Below are 15,170 nucleotides of genomic sequence, written 5' to 3'. Positions count from 1 at the left end.
GAACTTAGGATAGATATCTAAATATATCAGAATCGCTTTTTGATGTTTTGGAAAGTAAACGAATTGAATAATGATCATAGTTCCACATCCGGGATACTATATTTGGGATATTCAGAATGTAGTTTGATACTCGAATTATTGAAGCATCGAATGAAATAGATCGAACTTGATTCAACTGTCCACCTTATTTTCAAGTATACAAAATGTAATTGTTAGAAATGGACAAAAAGTTTTTCGCCCAACGTGGGGCTCGAACCCACGACCCTGAGATTAAGAGTCTCATGCTCTACCGACTGAGCTAGCCGGGCTTGTGGCAACGGCTTATTTTTGTCGCTCATGAACTGTAATTCGTTTAGTTATAAATAATTTTAATATTTTATTTTTGAAGGGGGCTATGTCCAGGAGTGGATTAACCATCACCGAAGAAGATTCTTATGCAATATTAATATTCAACATTGTTTCGTGATTTTTGATTAAAACAGGAAATCTATAGCTTAATACTTAGTTAGAAATTGTTTCAATTGGAAGAACCACAATGCCACAAAATTTGTTTTTCATCATTATAGCAAAGTACCAATTTTTTTTTAATTTTGTTCTGTTTGGTAACAATGTGAAACGAAAGAGAAGTCTGATATCTACGATTCTACGTACCTACCTGCCTTTTAGGCATTTGTTTCATCGTGGCCATCGTGCATGAATCTTGTGAATTTGTTTGTAAGTTGTTATTAAATAGGTAGATTAGGTACCTAAGGGGAAACTGTTGATTAAAAAATTAGCTGAAGAAACTACAGACAAGGCAGAGCTAGTATAGATTACCTCCCAAATAGAAACAAGAAAAAAAAAAAAAAAAAAATAGAAACAAAATATTTGTTGCTACTTTCAGTGTTGTCACGAATGACTCAATCCATTCTCCATTTTCATAAAAACTGCCATACACCACATATCTATATAGAAATATTTGATCTCCAAGAGTGCAATTGGACATCATCTATGGTTTCCACATTTTTTCAATATTCGGCTTTTGATTAGGAATTATGGTTTTGTGACGTTATTAACACGAATTCATAATCCAAAATTTGACATGTAAAAAAGAAGCCATGGAGGAAGGAAACATGCTTCAACAACTCAAGAACAACTACGAATATTGTCGATTCCTCGTCGATACTGATTTTTGTATGGACGTAAGATATTGACGTGGATGACGTTTATTTTCTACAAAACGTCGCTATGTGCGACACAAGCAACGGAACAATCTCAAATTGGCAAGTGTTATTCGAAGAGGTGATCACAATTTGCCACCATAAGTTACCGAGAAGATACAACCACAAATATACGAACTGGTCATGGAAAATTTCTTGAAAAGTATATGGCGCTGCAACCGTCGCCATGGCCTATTTCCTTGAGTTTTCTTCAGCACTACAATATCATCTTAGTATCGATGATATGTGAGCTCAGTGCTTCTATTGCTGCCTGGCTGTCAAAATTTATCGCTATATCACATTTCTGATAGTTATTTTCCACGTATCTTTCGATTTCAAGTAGCTCTGTCTGAAAGTCACTCGGGCAGCGGCTTATAATAGTGAGAGTTTGGTTCCAATCCCGAATGCTTCTGCGCCAGTCCTTGTCGTAGTTTTAGAACTATATGTGTACCATTTGATGGTAGTCTTTATTAAAGAGCTAGGATTGTGGACTCTCATTCTCAATCTTGTTTTCTACTTAGCAACGAAGTGAAGGTTGTGTCGATGCACGTTTTCTTCATTTTCTCGTCACCAGGAAGGCCACTGATGTTAAGAGGACCAACATCCGTTGGCGGCATCTTCTCTGAATATGTTAAGAATATTATAATTTATCTATCAGAAGATGAAGAGGTGTGAGATCCGTAATGACATCCAATGCCTTAGTTGGACAGTCACACCTCATCATTTGAGAACATTCTCAGCTTAAAAGTATAAAATTGCAAACCTTATTGAGACAAAATGACCATTCGCGCTTAAAAAATATTGATGTACAACTTTGCTTCCGCCGTTTTGCAATAGATGGCTGTAGCGGTAAATAAATGAATGTCATACAATGAGCTTAGGTATTTTTTTCAACATAACGCCATCGAAATATTAGGTCTGCATCATAAAGTTATTCTCGATTAAAGATGTCAGTTTACGAGCCAAATTCTTGTCATTTTGGGAGGTTTTAATTTTCGGCTTTAATATGGAAAAATCTGCTGCTGAGGCTAATCGAATATTCTCAAATACCTATGATGTTGAGGCCGCTTTTAGTGAAAGAACATGCTGAGTGTGATTTTACGCTTCAAGAAAGGTGATTTTGACGTCGAAGATCAGCACGGCGGTGGAAGAGAGGTTCCCGAAAAAGCAGAATTCTAGGCATAGCTTGATCAAGACTCGTGTCAAATACAACAGGAATAGGCAGGATTGAAAGTAACGCAACAAGCCATTTGAAAACGCCTGAAAGACATGAAAATGATGCAGAAACAAGGAAATTGGGAGCCGTACGAGTTGAACACGAGATATATTGAACGGCGTTTGTTTGCTTGTGGACAGCTGCTTTGCAAGGCAGAGACGGAAGGGATTTCTGAGTCCCACTGGAGCCAAAAAATGGGTTCATTACGATAATCCCAAGCACAGAAAATCATGGGGATATCCTGGCCATGCTTCCACAACGACGGCCAAACCGAATATTCACGGTTCTGAGATCATACTCTGTATTTGGTGGGACAAGCTCGGCGTAGCGTATTATGAGGTTTTAAAACCGAAAGAAACAATCACAGGCGATTGTTGTCGAACTCAATTAATGCGTTTGAGCCGAGAAATGAAAGACAAACGCAGCAATACAACGAGAGACATGATAGAGTGATTTTAGAGCATGACGCATGTTGCGAAAGTGGTGAAAACATACTTAGGAATGGGAAGCCTTACCCCACCTGCCGTATTCTCCAGATGTTGCTCCTTAGTACTATCAATTGTTTTTATCAATGACACATAGCCTGGCTTACCAGCACTTCCGGTCCTATGAAAAAGTTAAACATTGGATCGATTCGTGGATCGCTTGAAAAAAAAGACCAGTTTTTTCAATGCGGGATTCGTGTGCTGCCGAAATATGGGGGAATGTAGTGTCCAGCGATGGACAATACTTTGAATCATAAGAATATAACCAGTTTTTACAATAAAGCCTCGAATTTCGGAAAAAAGCGGCGGAAGCAGAGTTGTACGCCTAGGTACCAGTGGCGGCAGTTTATCAAATTATTTAAGGTGGAGTCAAAAAGTATGTTCGTAATTTCAAATATCATTCACCTTTAAGCCCAATCAACAATTGCAACAGACAGCCTCTTCACTCCCAACCTCTCAACCTATTCCAATAGACCGAACACTCAGGCCTATTCGAACAGGTACCGATGGCCCAAACAACCTCCCTCAGAAACCCACTCAATCGACTCCCGTATAATTAATAACGCGAAGCTCCTCGAAGATGATTTCCAACCCTGCACGTCATCCGATCCACCCCCCCCCCAGTCCACCCCTCGATCAATCCGAGATTTCAGAAAGGATTAACTGAGAACCGGCGAAAACTGAAAGTGAAATCGCAATTAATAGCAGGCCTCATCAGCCTCTAATTGTAAAGTTGGAAACAAAATCGAGCGTCGTGAGGGCGGCTTCGGCGGCGAGTGCCATTGATACCAACGGAGAACAATGGGAAGAGAGAGCATCATTTCCATTAGATATTATTGAAAAGTATGGTGTAATATCTCGAACGGGGAATATCTATAGAGGGTTGAATATAAAGTCTCGTTTGTGTATCTGTCACTGTCAGATACAAGGGAGTTGCAGGATTCTTGCGGTGGGGGTGGGGGGTTTATAGCGGATCACTATGAGAAATGACGTTTCGGTTTTAGTGGGGTATATCCGGATTGGACGAGTTCGAAAGATTCTGTATATGTTTTCCTCACAAATGCACTTTCGGTATTCTTGTCGGGTTGAAACAAGGATCGAACTGGAATAGTGATGAGGAATGTATCGAGTTAACTTATTTAGAGGACTTTGTATACAGCTCGAACTAAGGCAATACTCAATACATCAGAGATTGGCAGGACGTTCAGGGCAAAATATGACGAAATAACTTCGTTAGTGGTAATGACATTGTTTCGAAATAATAACTTGGATCCAAAAATACGAGTCTCAGAAGGGATTGTATGAATTTTAATGAAAAATTGAAATATATAGATTATTGAAACTTACTGGAAAACGCTTGGTTGATGACCATTTGTTTAAAGGCAACAAAAAACTTTTAATACTACTGGAACTTAATGTCCAATTAGAAAGATGAAATATTCTGAATAAAAACACAGAACCTGACCTAAAGTATTATTAGGTAAGTTATGTGTTTTCATTCGAAATAAATTTATATGTGAAAGGTGTTTTTTTTAGAGCTATAGAACTCTAAATTGAAATAAAACACCAATGGATCATTCGATTGACATGAATTTTATTTATCCGCAATATAATCTTGTGGCATTACATTTTAAATATGATTTCTGGCATATGACCGCCACGGCTGGCTCGGATGTGGTCCAATCTGGACGTTCAATTTTCGATGAACTTTTCCAACATTTGTGGCCGTATATCGGCAATAACACGGCGAATGTTGTCTTCTAAATGGTAAAGGGTTTGTGGCTTATCCGTATAGACCAATGACTTTACATAGCCCCCCAGAAAGAAGTCTAACGGTGTTAAATCACAAGATCTTGGAGGCCGATTCCCAGGTCCAAAACGTGAAATAAGGCGTTCACCAAACGTGTCTTTCAATAAATCGATAGCTTCACACCAAATGCGGCAGTTTTTTTCGTTGACGTAGCCATTCAACCAGAAGTGCGCTTCATCGCTAAACAAAATTTGCTTATGAAAATCTGGAACAACGGCAATCTCGTTTTGGGCCCATTCGGCGAATCTACGCCTTACCTGATAATCGTTTGGCTTCAATTCTTGCACGAGTTAGATTTTGTAAGCACGCAAACCAAGATCCTTCCGCAAAATCTCCCATAAAGTGGATGGACACAGATCAAATTCCTGTGCTCAATGGCGGATAGACTCATTCGGGTCTTCCTCAATGCTACGCTCTACAGCAGCAATAGCTTCTTCTGTATGCACCGTACGGCGTCTCTGGGGATGCGAGTTATCAATAAGAGTTAACGTGGTGCGAAAACGTTCCATGGTTAATCGAATTAACTGCTCTGATGGATTTTATTGACGATTAAATGAACGTGGTGCGCGATACGTATTTCGCACAGAACCATTATTTTCGAAATAAAATTGTACTATTTGCAAGCGTTGTTCAGACGTGAGTCTATTTATGATGAATTGCCAAAACAAACTGAGAATAAATCATTTGACAGCTATTAAATCGGTCTTCATCTTGAACAGTAATGCCAACTTAAAGTTATATACCTCGAAAAAAAAAACACCCGTCACAAGTCTCAGAAAGGATTTTATGAATTTTAATGAAAAATTGAAATATATAGATTATTGAGACTTACTGGAAAACGCTTGGTTGATGAGCAGTTGTTTAAAGGCAACGAATAAGTGTTCATAATACTGGAACTTAATGTCCAAGTAGAATTTCAAAATATTCTAAATAAAAACACAGAACCTTAGCTATAGTATTATTAGGTAGGTTATGTGTTATCATTTGAAATAAATTCATTCAGAGTAGTGGTGTCAACTGATTGTAATTAGTAAGAAAGGGAAAAGGATAAAGACAGTCATTCACAGAGAAGTGCTAACCGAAGACACGTGTTTCGGGCTTTCGGACCTCATCAGTACGGTGAAAAAGTGTTAGCATGAGCAACACTTGAAGGAAACAACAAACAAACGAAGTCAACAACATAAGCCAGCCGTCCATTTGTGGTTTCAGCAGGAAGATCCAATGGGTTTTCGGGAAACAATCAACATCACCACGTGGAACTCTGAGGAGCTGTCCTTATCCTTTTTTCCTTTATTTCCTGATCAATTCCCCTCGTTAGCCTTTCTAAATGTTATTGTTCCTGGACTCGGATGTCACGCAGGTAGCTATAGCTTTCCACGTGGTGATGTTGGTTGTTGCCCGAAAACCCATTGGGTCTTCCTCCTGAAACCACAAATGAACGGCTGGCTTCTGTTGTTGACTCCATTTGTTTGTTGTTTCCTTCAAGTGTTGCTCATCCTAACACTTTTTCAACGTACTGATGAGGGTCGAAAGCCCGAAACACGTGTCTACGATTAGCACTTTTCTGTGAGGTATTGTCCTCATCTTTTTCTCTTCGTTTTATGAATAATTCCACTCGTTAGCCTTTCCACAGGTAATTAGGAGGGGTCAACTGATACATTGTTTCGCCTTTTGATTGGGATATTCTGTCTTTTTCGCAAGTTTTTTATACAACAAAGCTCGAATCGATTTACAATAATATAAATAATTTCAATCAACATCTTGTGCCGTATAAAGGGTGTAATGAAAGAAATCCATTAATTTTCATAAAAAACAAGGCTTCAATTACTATAGTTAGAATGATCTGATTTAGGTCAAATATGCGCCGGTATTTTCGATAACTTGTTGCCATTTTGAAGGTTATATCATTATGACTCTCTTATAGAAGGCCTCATCCTTATTTGCAAAAAAAATTGGACAGTCGATATTCACAAGCCTCTGTCTTCATCAGCAAAATTGTTCGCCATGGACAGGAACAGATGGTAGTCCCTTGATGCCAGATCCGGACTATCAGATCGATGTATGAGAACCTTCCAACCAAGTTCCCGGAGCTTCTGGCGAGTCACTATCGATGTGTGTGGCCTGGCGTTGTCCTGATTAAACACAATTCCTCTCATTGGCCGAAGCTGCCCGCTTCAGGGCGATTGCTTCCTTCAGAAGGTGCAATTGTTGAGAGTACATCTCCGAGTTAACAGTTGTGCCGTAGGGAAGCAGCTCATATAGTATATAAATTCTTGTCAATCCCACCAAACACACAGCAAAACCTCCCTGGCCGTCAATCCTAGCTTCGCCACCGTTTCCGCCGGCTCACCGCCTTTCGACCACGACCGTTTTTGCTTGACGTTTTTCCGGTTACCGTAAGTGATCCACTGTTCATCAGCAGTCATCAACCACTACTAAAATAGGTCGATTTTGTTGCGATTCAGCAGAGATTTGAAGAAAATTCGGTCTATGAGGGTTCTTCGCTTGAATTCGTGTGGTACCCACACATCGAGATTCTTCTTGAGACCAGCCTTATTCAAATGAATCCATACGGTTTTTTGTGCAATCTTTAGCTCTTGGGCAGTCGGAGGAGTGCTTGCAGGACGGTCGGACTAGACAATCTCTATGATTTTATCGACATTTTCGACAATTGGTCTTCCAGTGCATGGTGCACCTTTGCCATTTAAATTACCGGAACGGAATTGACGAAACCAAAATTCGCATTATTGGCTGTTACAGTGCCAGGATCATAAACACTATTCACATTTTCAGCCACCTGGCTTGCATTTTCACCATTATCGAAGAAAAACTGTGAAATACAGCTTATTTTCTCTTTGCTAGTGTCCATTTATGACGTGCACTCAAACTCAACTGAATCAACTAATCACAAAACTGTCAAAAAAGTTTTTGTAGTACAAAAACTCATCTCATCTTTCTTATTTCACCTAGAGGAACACGATGGAATTTATACAACGCGAGATACAGATAGTAAAAGCCATCTTTTGGCAAAATAATGGATTTCTTTTTACAACTCCTAATATGTAAAGAGACATCACTCAATTCATCTTCGTTTATTTATTATTCTTTCGAAGTTTCATCAGCGGAATTCACCCCAGACATCCGATAAAAACCAACAGCACACAGTCTGCGGAAACAACCACCCATCGATACATTTTATGAACCGCAGCAATCTACACGGAATAGGTATACCTTAGGTTAACGATATAGAACACTGGACGTTAACGAAGAAATCGTCATCAAAGCTGGCCATAACCTTAATTGGCGATCGTAACCTTAAGCCGTTGGTGCACGGTTCAGAAAACGCTCATCGGACCTCCATCGGCAAAATCGGCAATCAAGTCCGAGGGTTTCTTCGATTTCTGGACCCCGAAGGAGCTGGGCATTTTTACTGCCGTTTCACGAGCCTGTTCCAAATGGTCCAGGGGGGTAACTATCTGGCAGAACCGATATGGCAGGGTTATTGGGCTGTGTTTCAATTAGGGGGATGGTGATTAGGAGGTTCCGATTGGTGTTTTATGGCTTCGGAGATGGGAATTGGCGTAGTTAAGATATGTCGAAGGAGTGGGCGGTGGCGATCGTTGTCTTTATGGGGTTTTTCTGTGAGGATTGCTTTTAACGGCATAGAGTGAACGTTAGTCTGTGTTCCGGTTTTCTAGATACGTTCGATAGAGATTTGATGATTGCAATTGAAATTCATTGTTATCTATTGGGCAAATAGAGTTTAGGTTTCTTTCAAATGAACTTACAGAATGAGTCGCTGAGGATGCAATCAAGTTAAACAAAATAAGATGAATTTGAAGAATTCCTCTAAATTTCTGTTTTTTTCTGCAGTGACCAAGCTTCGAAGAATCTTATAGATTCAAAAGAATTCGTGAGACATCTGAGTAGCGCCTACCTTTGGATAATTATGTCAATTGCTAGAAAACTGTGAACAGAAGTTTATCACAATGAAAATACCAAAAAGTCTGTAATGTAAGAACCACACACATTCCGCCAATTCTGGGGACAAAAAATCATATTCATGTCAAATTTGAGCTCGATATCATTAAAATTCTGACAAGTGAATAGCATGTGGATATACTAACTTACAAAGAAACTGCAACACGCAGAGGAAGCTGTTTAAATTTTAATTTTTTTTTTGGTGAAATATAGTATAGCAAGAAGTAAATGATTGAATTCGGAGAAAAAATCGTGAAGGTTTTTTCATGTGAACAATTTTTGTTACTCAAATATTATAGTCGTTTTTGGCAAGTTTTTCAAATTTTACAAAAAACCAGCTGTTCGAGGATATCCAAAGTCGATGTTCAGTTGTTGTTAAAATGCCTAGAGAACCTGTACGCGGAATTTTTCGCCAGCTAAGTGAATTTGAAAGAGGTCGAATTATTGATCTACGCGAGGAGGGGTTGTCATTATTATTATTATTATTATAATTATTTCAATAAGAGTAGAGGTACAAATACCTATAAACTCAAACTTAAAAATTTAGAGAACCGTACGAACAGAAATCGAACTACTGTTCTGAGATGTTGTCAAGCGTGGTTTAATAATGACCAAAATCAAAGAAGAGTAGGCACCGGACGTCGAAGGGGCACAAATGAAGTTTAAAATTGACGTCTAAGACTAATAGCCATTAGAGACCGATTTGCGACAACTCGATCTTTGGCTGATGAATGGTTAGGAGAACAAGACCTTTCTGTAACTGTCCGAATGGTTACCGCCGAATAAAATCTTCTGGACTGCAGCATAATCGACCCTATCTTGGGTTTACTCTGACAGTTGAGCATCGGCGGCAACGATTACAGTAGTGCAGAGAACGTCAACATTGGAATGTGGAATGGCATCAGGTCGTATTTTCTGATGAATTTCGATACTCCTTGGGTGCACATGATGGCCGAAAAAGGGTTAGACCACGTCGGGGAGAAAGACGTGAACCTCAGTTTGATGTTGAGCGTCATGTACACCGGACAGTGGGCGTGTTGGTATGGAGTGCAATAGCACTCCATACCAACACGCAATAGCACAAGCGAGTACCTTTAGTAATCATTCGAGGTAACATTACAGCGATTACTTTCAAGAAAATGCTTTAGTTCGGTAACCATTGCAGTGGTGGTCACTCGGCTGATATAATTCATTCCCAGGGCCAACGTTAGAGGTGAAACAGCTTCCGTTTCAATCGCTTCTATTCGAAGGACAGCAATTCGTCCCATTTTGCTGGTAGCCTCTTCATATTTGATACTTGATTCTTTAAAGCAATATTATGTTGTCAGTCTCGTTTTAACGCTCGCGGTGTACACATGTGTGATAACGCGCGCATACGGCGAATTACGATAATAATTCTAGTGGAAAACTACGTAAAATCTCAAAATTTCTTCAAGTAGAGAAAAGATAATAACTGTAGATGAATTTGAGAACTTCTGTAGTCCCATAATGTCGCAAGCCTGAGCTGAGCTGAAGATGAGCAACCAGTCAGCACAGTGGGAGAGAAAAAACGCAAAAAAAATCAACGATCTTCCACACAAACAAAAAAACTGAACGACACTAAATCACCTGAAATCAGAATGAATCCTCCACTTTTACCACCACCTCAAAAAAATCCACAAAATAAAGTCACAAATACAACTTCCAACAATTCTCAAAAAAAAAAACAATCAATAATCATTCACAACAAATGTTCCACAAGATAAACAGAAAATATCAACATGGTTTTTATGTATCAACAACAACAGATCTCCCCAGAACTCAGATGGCTGATATATGGATGAATCACTTTCCAAGAAGCAAAGATACCATATTGAAAACTAAAAAGGGATTCCTAATTAAATCAGATGGCGATAAAGAAAACATCGTAAAAATCTTACAACTGCTGAAAAACAACAAAACTATAAACTCATTTGAAGAAAACAAAGAAATGAACTCAACATCACAAGGATTTTCAACCCAGGGAAGTTATTCAGTCGTTATAAGCTCTGTCGATCCGGATATAACGGACGAAGAAATAAGTACAGAACTGAAGAACCAGAAAATAGAGCACCGATTCTGTAAACGAATCACATCTAGAGCTACAGGAAAACCAACACAACTTATCAGAATAATTACTGGCAACATTAAAGCATTTGAATGTCTCCTAGCAGCAGGACTCTTCTACAAATGTCGTCACTACCCTGTATTCCCCAGTACCCCACCAGAACCGATACCAGTACCTTGTGCAAGATGCAACGAATTCACCCACACGACAATCAACTGCAAATCAGTCACTATATGCAACAAGTGTAAAGGAAATCATCACACCAACTCTTGCACTTCCCCATTACCAATTTCCTGCACTGCATGTGGTGAAAAAGACCATGTAGCTTGGTCAATAAAATCAAGAAGAAAAAACAACTTTACCGAGAACTGAAAGTGAACAACGACGCCAACTTGAAAAAACTTTGTAACAACCTCAACAAAGAAATCCACAAACTCATTACTGAATATAGATCGAACAAGTGGATCGAAACATGTGATAGGATTAATTAAATGAAAGGCAGAAAATACTGGCAAGAAATAAAGAAACTGACCAGATACAACCCAAAAGTTAAAATGAGCCAAATAACTAAAACCGGAAGAACCTACAACACCGATGAAGGAATAGCCTCAGCATTCAGAGAATACTATCAGGAAACATTCACGCCTAAAGACAATGTAAACTTTGATCAAAATTTCAAAATAAAAATAGAAAATCTCAGAAAAACAGCTGAAAAGCAGAGTAATACAGAAACAGTCCCAGAAATAACCGATACAGAGTATGAAGAAGCCTTACAGGGAAAAAACACCACACCCGGATATGACAATATAACACGAAAAATTTTACGCCAACTGAGCCCAAAAATTCATGATGAAATAGGGAAAATATATGACTACTCTCTATCTAAGGGATACTTTCCAGTGGAATGGAAGAAAGGCATCATCGTAACAATCCACAAACACGGAACAGATCACAACCAAGTGTCCAACTACAGGCCCATTACCCTTCTTCCAATAATCGGAAAAACATTTGAAAAAATAGTGAAAAATCGTCTTCAGAACACAATTGGTCAAAATATTCCCAATCACCAATTTGGATTCAAAGAAAATCACTCCACCATCCATCCACTAGTAGCTCTTATCTCAAACATCCAAACCACAATGAAGAAAGGTCACAAATCAGCAGCTCTATTCATGGACATCCAAAAAGCATTTGATAGCGTGTGGCATGAGGGTCTTCTGTATAAGCTACATCATCTAGATGCTCCAATATACCTACAAAAAATAATGAAAGATTTTTTGAGAGGCAGAAGCATCATGGTCAAGATTAACAAATATCTCTCGTTACCATTTACTCCCCAACAAGGCGTACCGCAAGGCTCTCCATTATCGCCCCTATTATACAACATCTATGTTTACGACATCCTAGAGATAAAACATGATCTCGAAAGCTATATCCTTCAGTATGCCGATGATACAGCAATCATCGCACACAACAGAAACCTATTGGAAGCAATAAAAAAACTACAAGATCTTTGTGACAAAATCATGATGTGGATGAAAAAGTGGAGAATCCTGCCAAACCTGGAGAAATCCAAACTTATACTATTTGGTCACAAACTGTCAAACATGTCACCAGGGATAAATATGCTCCACAGAATATAAAACCAACACAACATGTTAAGTACCTAGGAATTATTCTTGATAATAAAATAAACTTCAAAACGCATTCCTACAAGAAAAAGAAAGAAATAATTGCTAGATCAAAGCACTTTAGGTCTCTCACATACAAAAATCGTGGCATAAACACCGAAACAGCCTCTAAGATTTATGACTATATGTAGACCAATGCTTGAATATTGACATCTTTTGTATAGCAACGCTAGAAGACCCACCCTGAACAACATCGAAGTAGCAGAACGCAGTAGTTTGAGAACTTTGAGCAAGATACGTCATCCAGAAAACCCACTCTATAACCCACCCAACACCCTACTGTATGAAAAAACTAAGATAGAACCAATATTGAGTAGATTCAGAACATAAGGGAAAAAATTTGTAAACAACCCCCACAACCTACAAATCCTACAATGCAACACGATACAAGAAAATGATAGCAGACAACACAGACGAAAGTACCCAACTAAACCACTAATGGATGTAATAAAGGACCTCTCAGAAACACAATAGCTGTTAACTCATTGAAATACCTTTTTTTTTGTGAACACATACATTTAATCTTTTTTCTTTTTTGTCAAACAGAGGTGCCGGGAAATTCTTTGCTTCAGGCACCAAAATTACTCGCGCCGGCCATGTTCATATCTTCCTCTTTACAATGAAATGAACATTTATATATTGTTTCAAAATATATTCGTTTTTTTTATTCTAATGAATCATCTTATTGGAAAACCCTTTAAACGATGAATCTTTTGAAAGGGATTATAACGGACAGCGAATATTTCGTGTTCAAGAGCTCATGGCGTTTGTTAACAATGGATAATAATAATAATAATTTATTCAGATGTTTACTATAAACACAATAAATGAAATAACCGATAAGACAAGAGTTGCCTTTCTATCGATATAAAAAACAAAATTGGTCACTTCTTATGATATGAAGACAGAATATTTATTATCATTTCGAAAGATATTCTTCACTTTTATTAGACATCAATCACTCACCTCACACTCACTCTGTAAGTCTTCTTAAGAAAATGATTTGGGAAACAGGGATGAAAACAAAGTTCTTGTTGAAAAACTCATTATATTCGGAAATGTATGATTTTCAAGAACAATTCCAACAATTTTAAATGGTTTTTGCTGTCTGGGGATAGATAGAGGACCTGCATATTTATGATATATTTGAGCTCGATATCTTCAAATATACGACTGTAGCGTCTTCATATCTCATAACTCTTTTTTCCTAGAGGAAGGATCAAGGGAATCGCTCAAGCAGAGCATGTATACTATGGACCTCAAAATATTTTGTGTCCAAGTGCTAATAGGCGCTAGTTAACAAAGGTTAAGTCATCACAATTCCCCTCTGCAACAATATGAACAACCAAATTGGTTGTTCTTTATGAGTTAAAGGCAGCAAAATCTCCACCGTTATTGAAGTCCATCTGCCTATCTAACTTGAAGCATTCTTGAGCTCCTTGGCAGTTCAGAAAATGATACGGCAATTCGAGATGAAAACAAAACAATGAAACAAACCATGAATTAATTGAATTGCACATTCACTCGACGTATGTCAACCACATCTTGCCTCGATAGCCATCTACATATCGCATATTCACAATATAAAAAGCGAAATTATTCTTCTCATCTAACCGACCATCGAATTCCCTTCCTTACTACCAACGATTTCAATAAAACGTCAAAAGAGACAGATGACCCCCTTGTATATATACACGCATACGAAATCTCTTCATACGCAATCCTCGGAACCGCATATAACAGTCGATCGAAAAAACCGAAAAGGGAAGACGCATGGAAATGAAACGCCCCCATAAAACATCTAAGAGCTTCAATCCGCCTGCCAGCGAAATCTATTGTTGTTTTCCATTTTCCGAACAAGCGAACAGTGGCCCTATTCAAATTTTATGACAGCCTAAACGTCCGAATGAGGGTGAAAGAGTCCAAATCGAATAACTTCTTCAGGGGACTCCCGGGGTCGAAACATTGTAAAACATAGCGGGCCGTGACGTCGTCGTCGGTGGCGTCCCGTCGAGATCGAGGGGGCGTCCGGTCCGGTCGTTTCTTATATTGATATCTGTCCATTTATCTTATCCAATGAGCCTGCCCAGATTCCTACAATTTTATTAGGGGCTTAAGGAAGCTACCAAACTGGATAAATGATTCAAAGGTCTGCGGAATATAAAATGAGGGATTATTTTTTTTTCCGGGGTCCTCTTCTCTTCAGAGACCGGCGGACGATTTCGTCAAATTGGCGTAAGGAGGCGACTTGATATTTTCGGACTGATGCATTGCTCGTGTTCAATTTATGGATTTTGAGGAGGGTCGACTGCGTTTCTCGATATGGGGTTTTGAGTTTGGGTCAATTGGATGTTTAGTTAGAATTATATCCACTGAATATTATGGCTTTTAGAGGTATCCTCTGTGTTCATCGATTTTGTGGTATTCTCTTCCTTTCTCCAATAGGAGGATTCATATCAACGTATATATTGTGAAAGAGATCAATGAACATTTATTCATTTTTGAAAACTGAGGTAAGCTATTAACGATGAAAAACCTTTTCATCCAAATTGCCGCTACGGCTACGGTTGCTACACCATATCAATTCCATCAAATTTTCCATGAGCAATTCGCACATTTGCGACTGTATGTCATCGATAACTGCACGAATTTAATCTCGAAGGTTTTGAATCTATTGTGAAGCAGTGGCATAAACATCATTT

At 38.7% G+C, this 15,170-nt stretch overlaps 1 non-coding gene across 1 annotated transcript; it reads right to left on the bottom strand.

Annotated features, from left to right (window-relative positions):
• Positions 1-235: 235 nt before the first annotated feature.
• Trnak-cuu lies at positions 236-308 on the bottom strand. The gene has a single exon. It is a non-coding gene; the product is annotated as a tRNA-Lys (tRNA).
• Between the last annotated feature and the right edge of the window lie 14,862 nt (positions 309-15,170).

Source organism: Harmonia axyridis, chromosome 3 (genome assembly GCF_914767665.1).
Source record: "Harmonia axyridis chromosome 3, icHarAxyr1.1, whole genome shotgun sequence".
Classification (NCBI taxonomy): Eukaryota; Metazoa; Arthropoda; class Insecta; order Coleoptera; family Coccinellidae; genus Harmonia; species Harmonia axyridis.
This window is presented reverse-complemented; position numbering and strand designations above follow the sequence as displayed.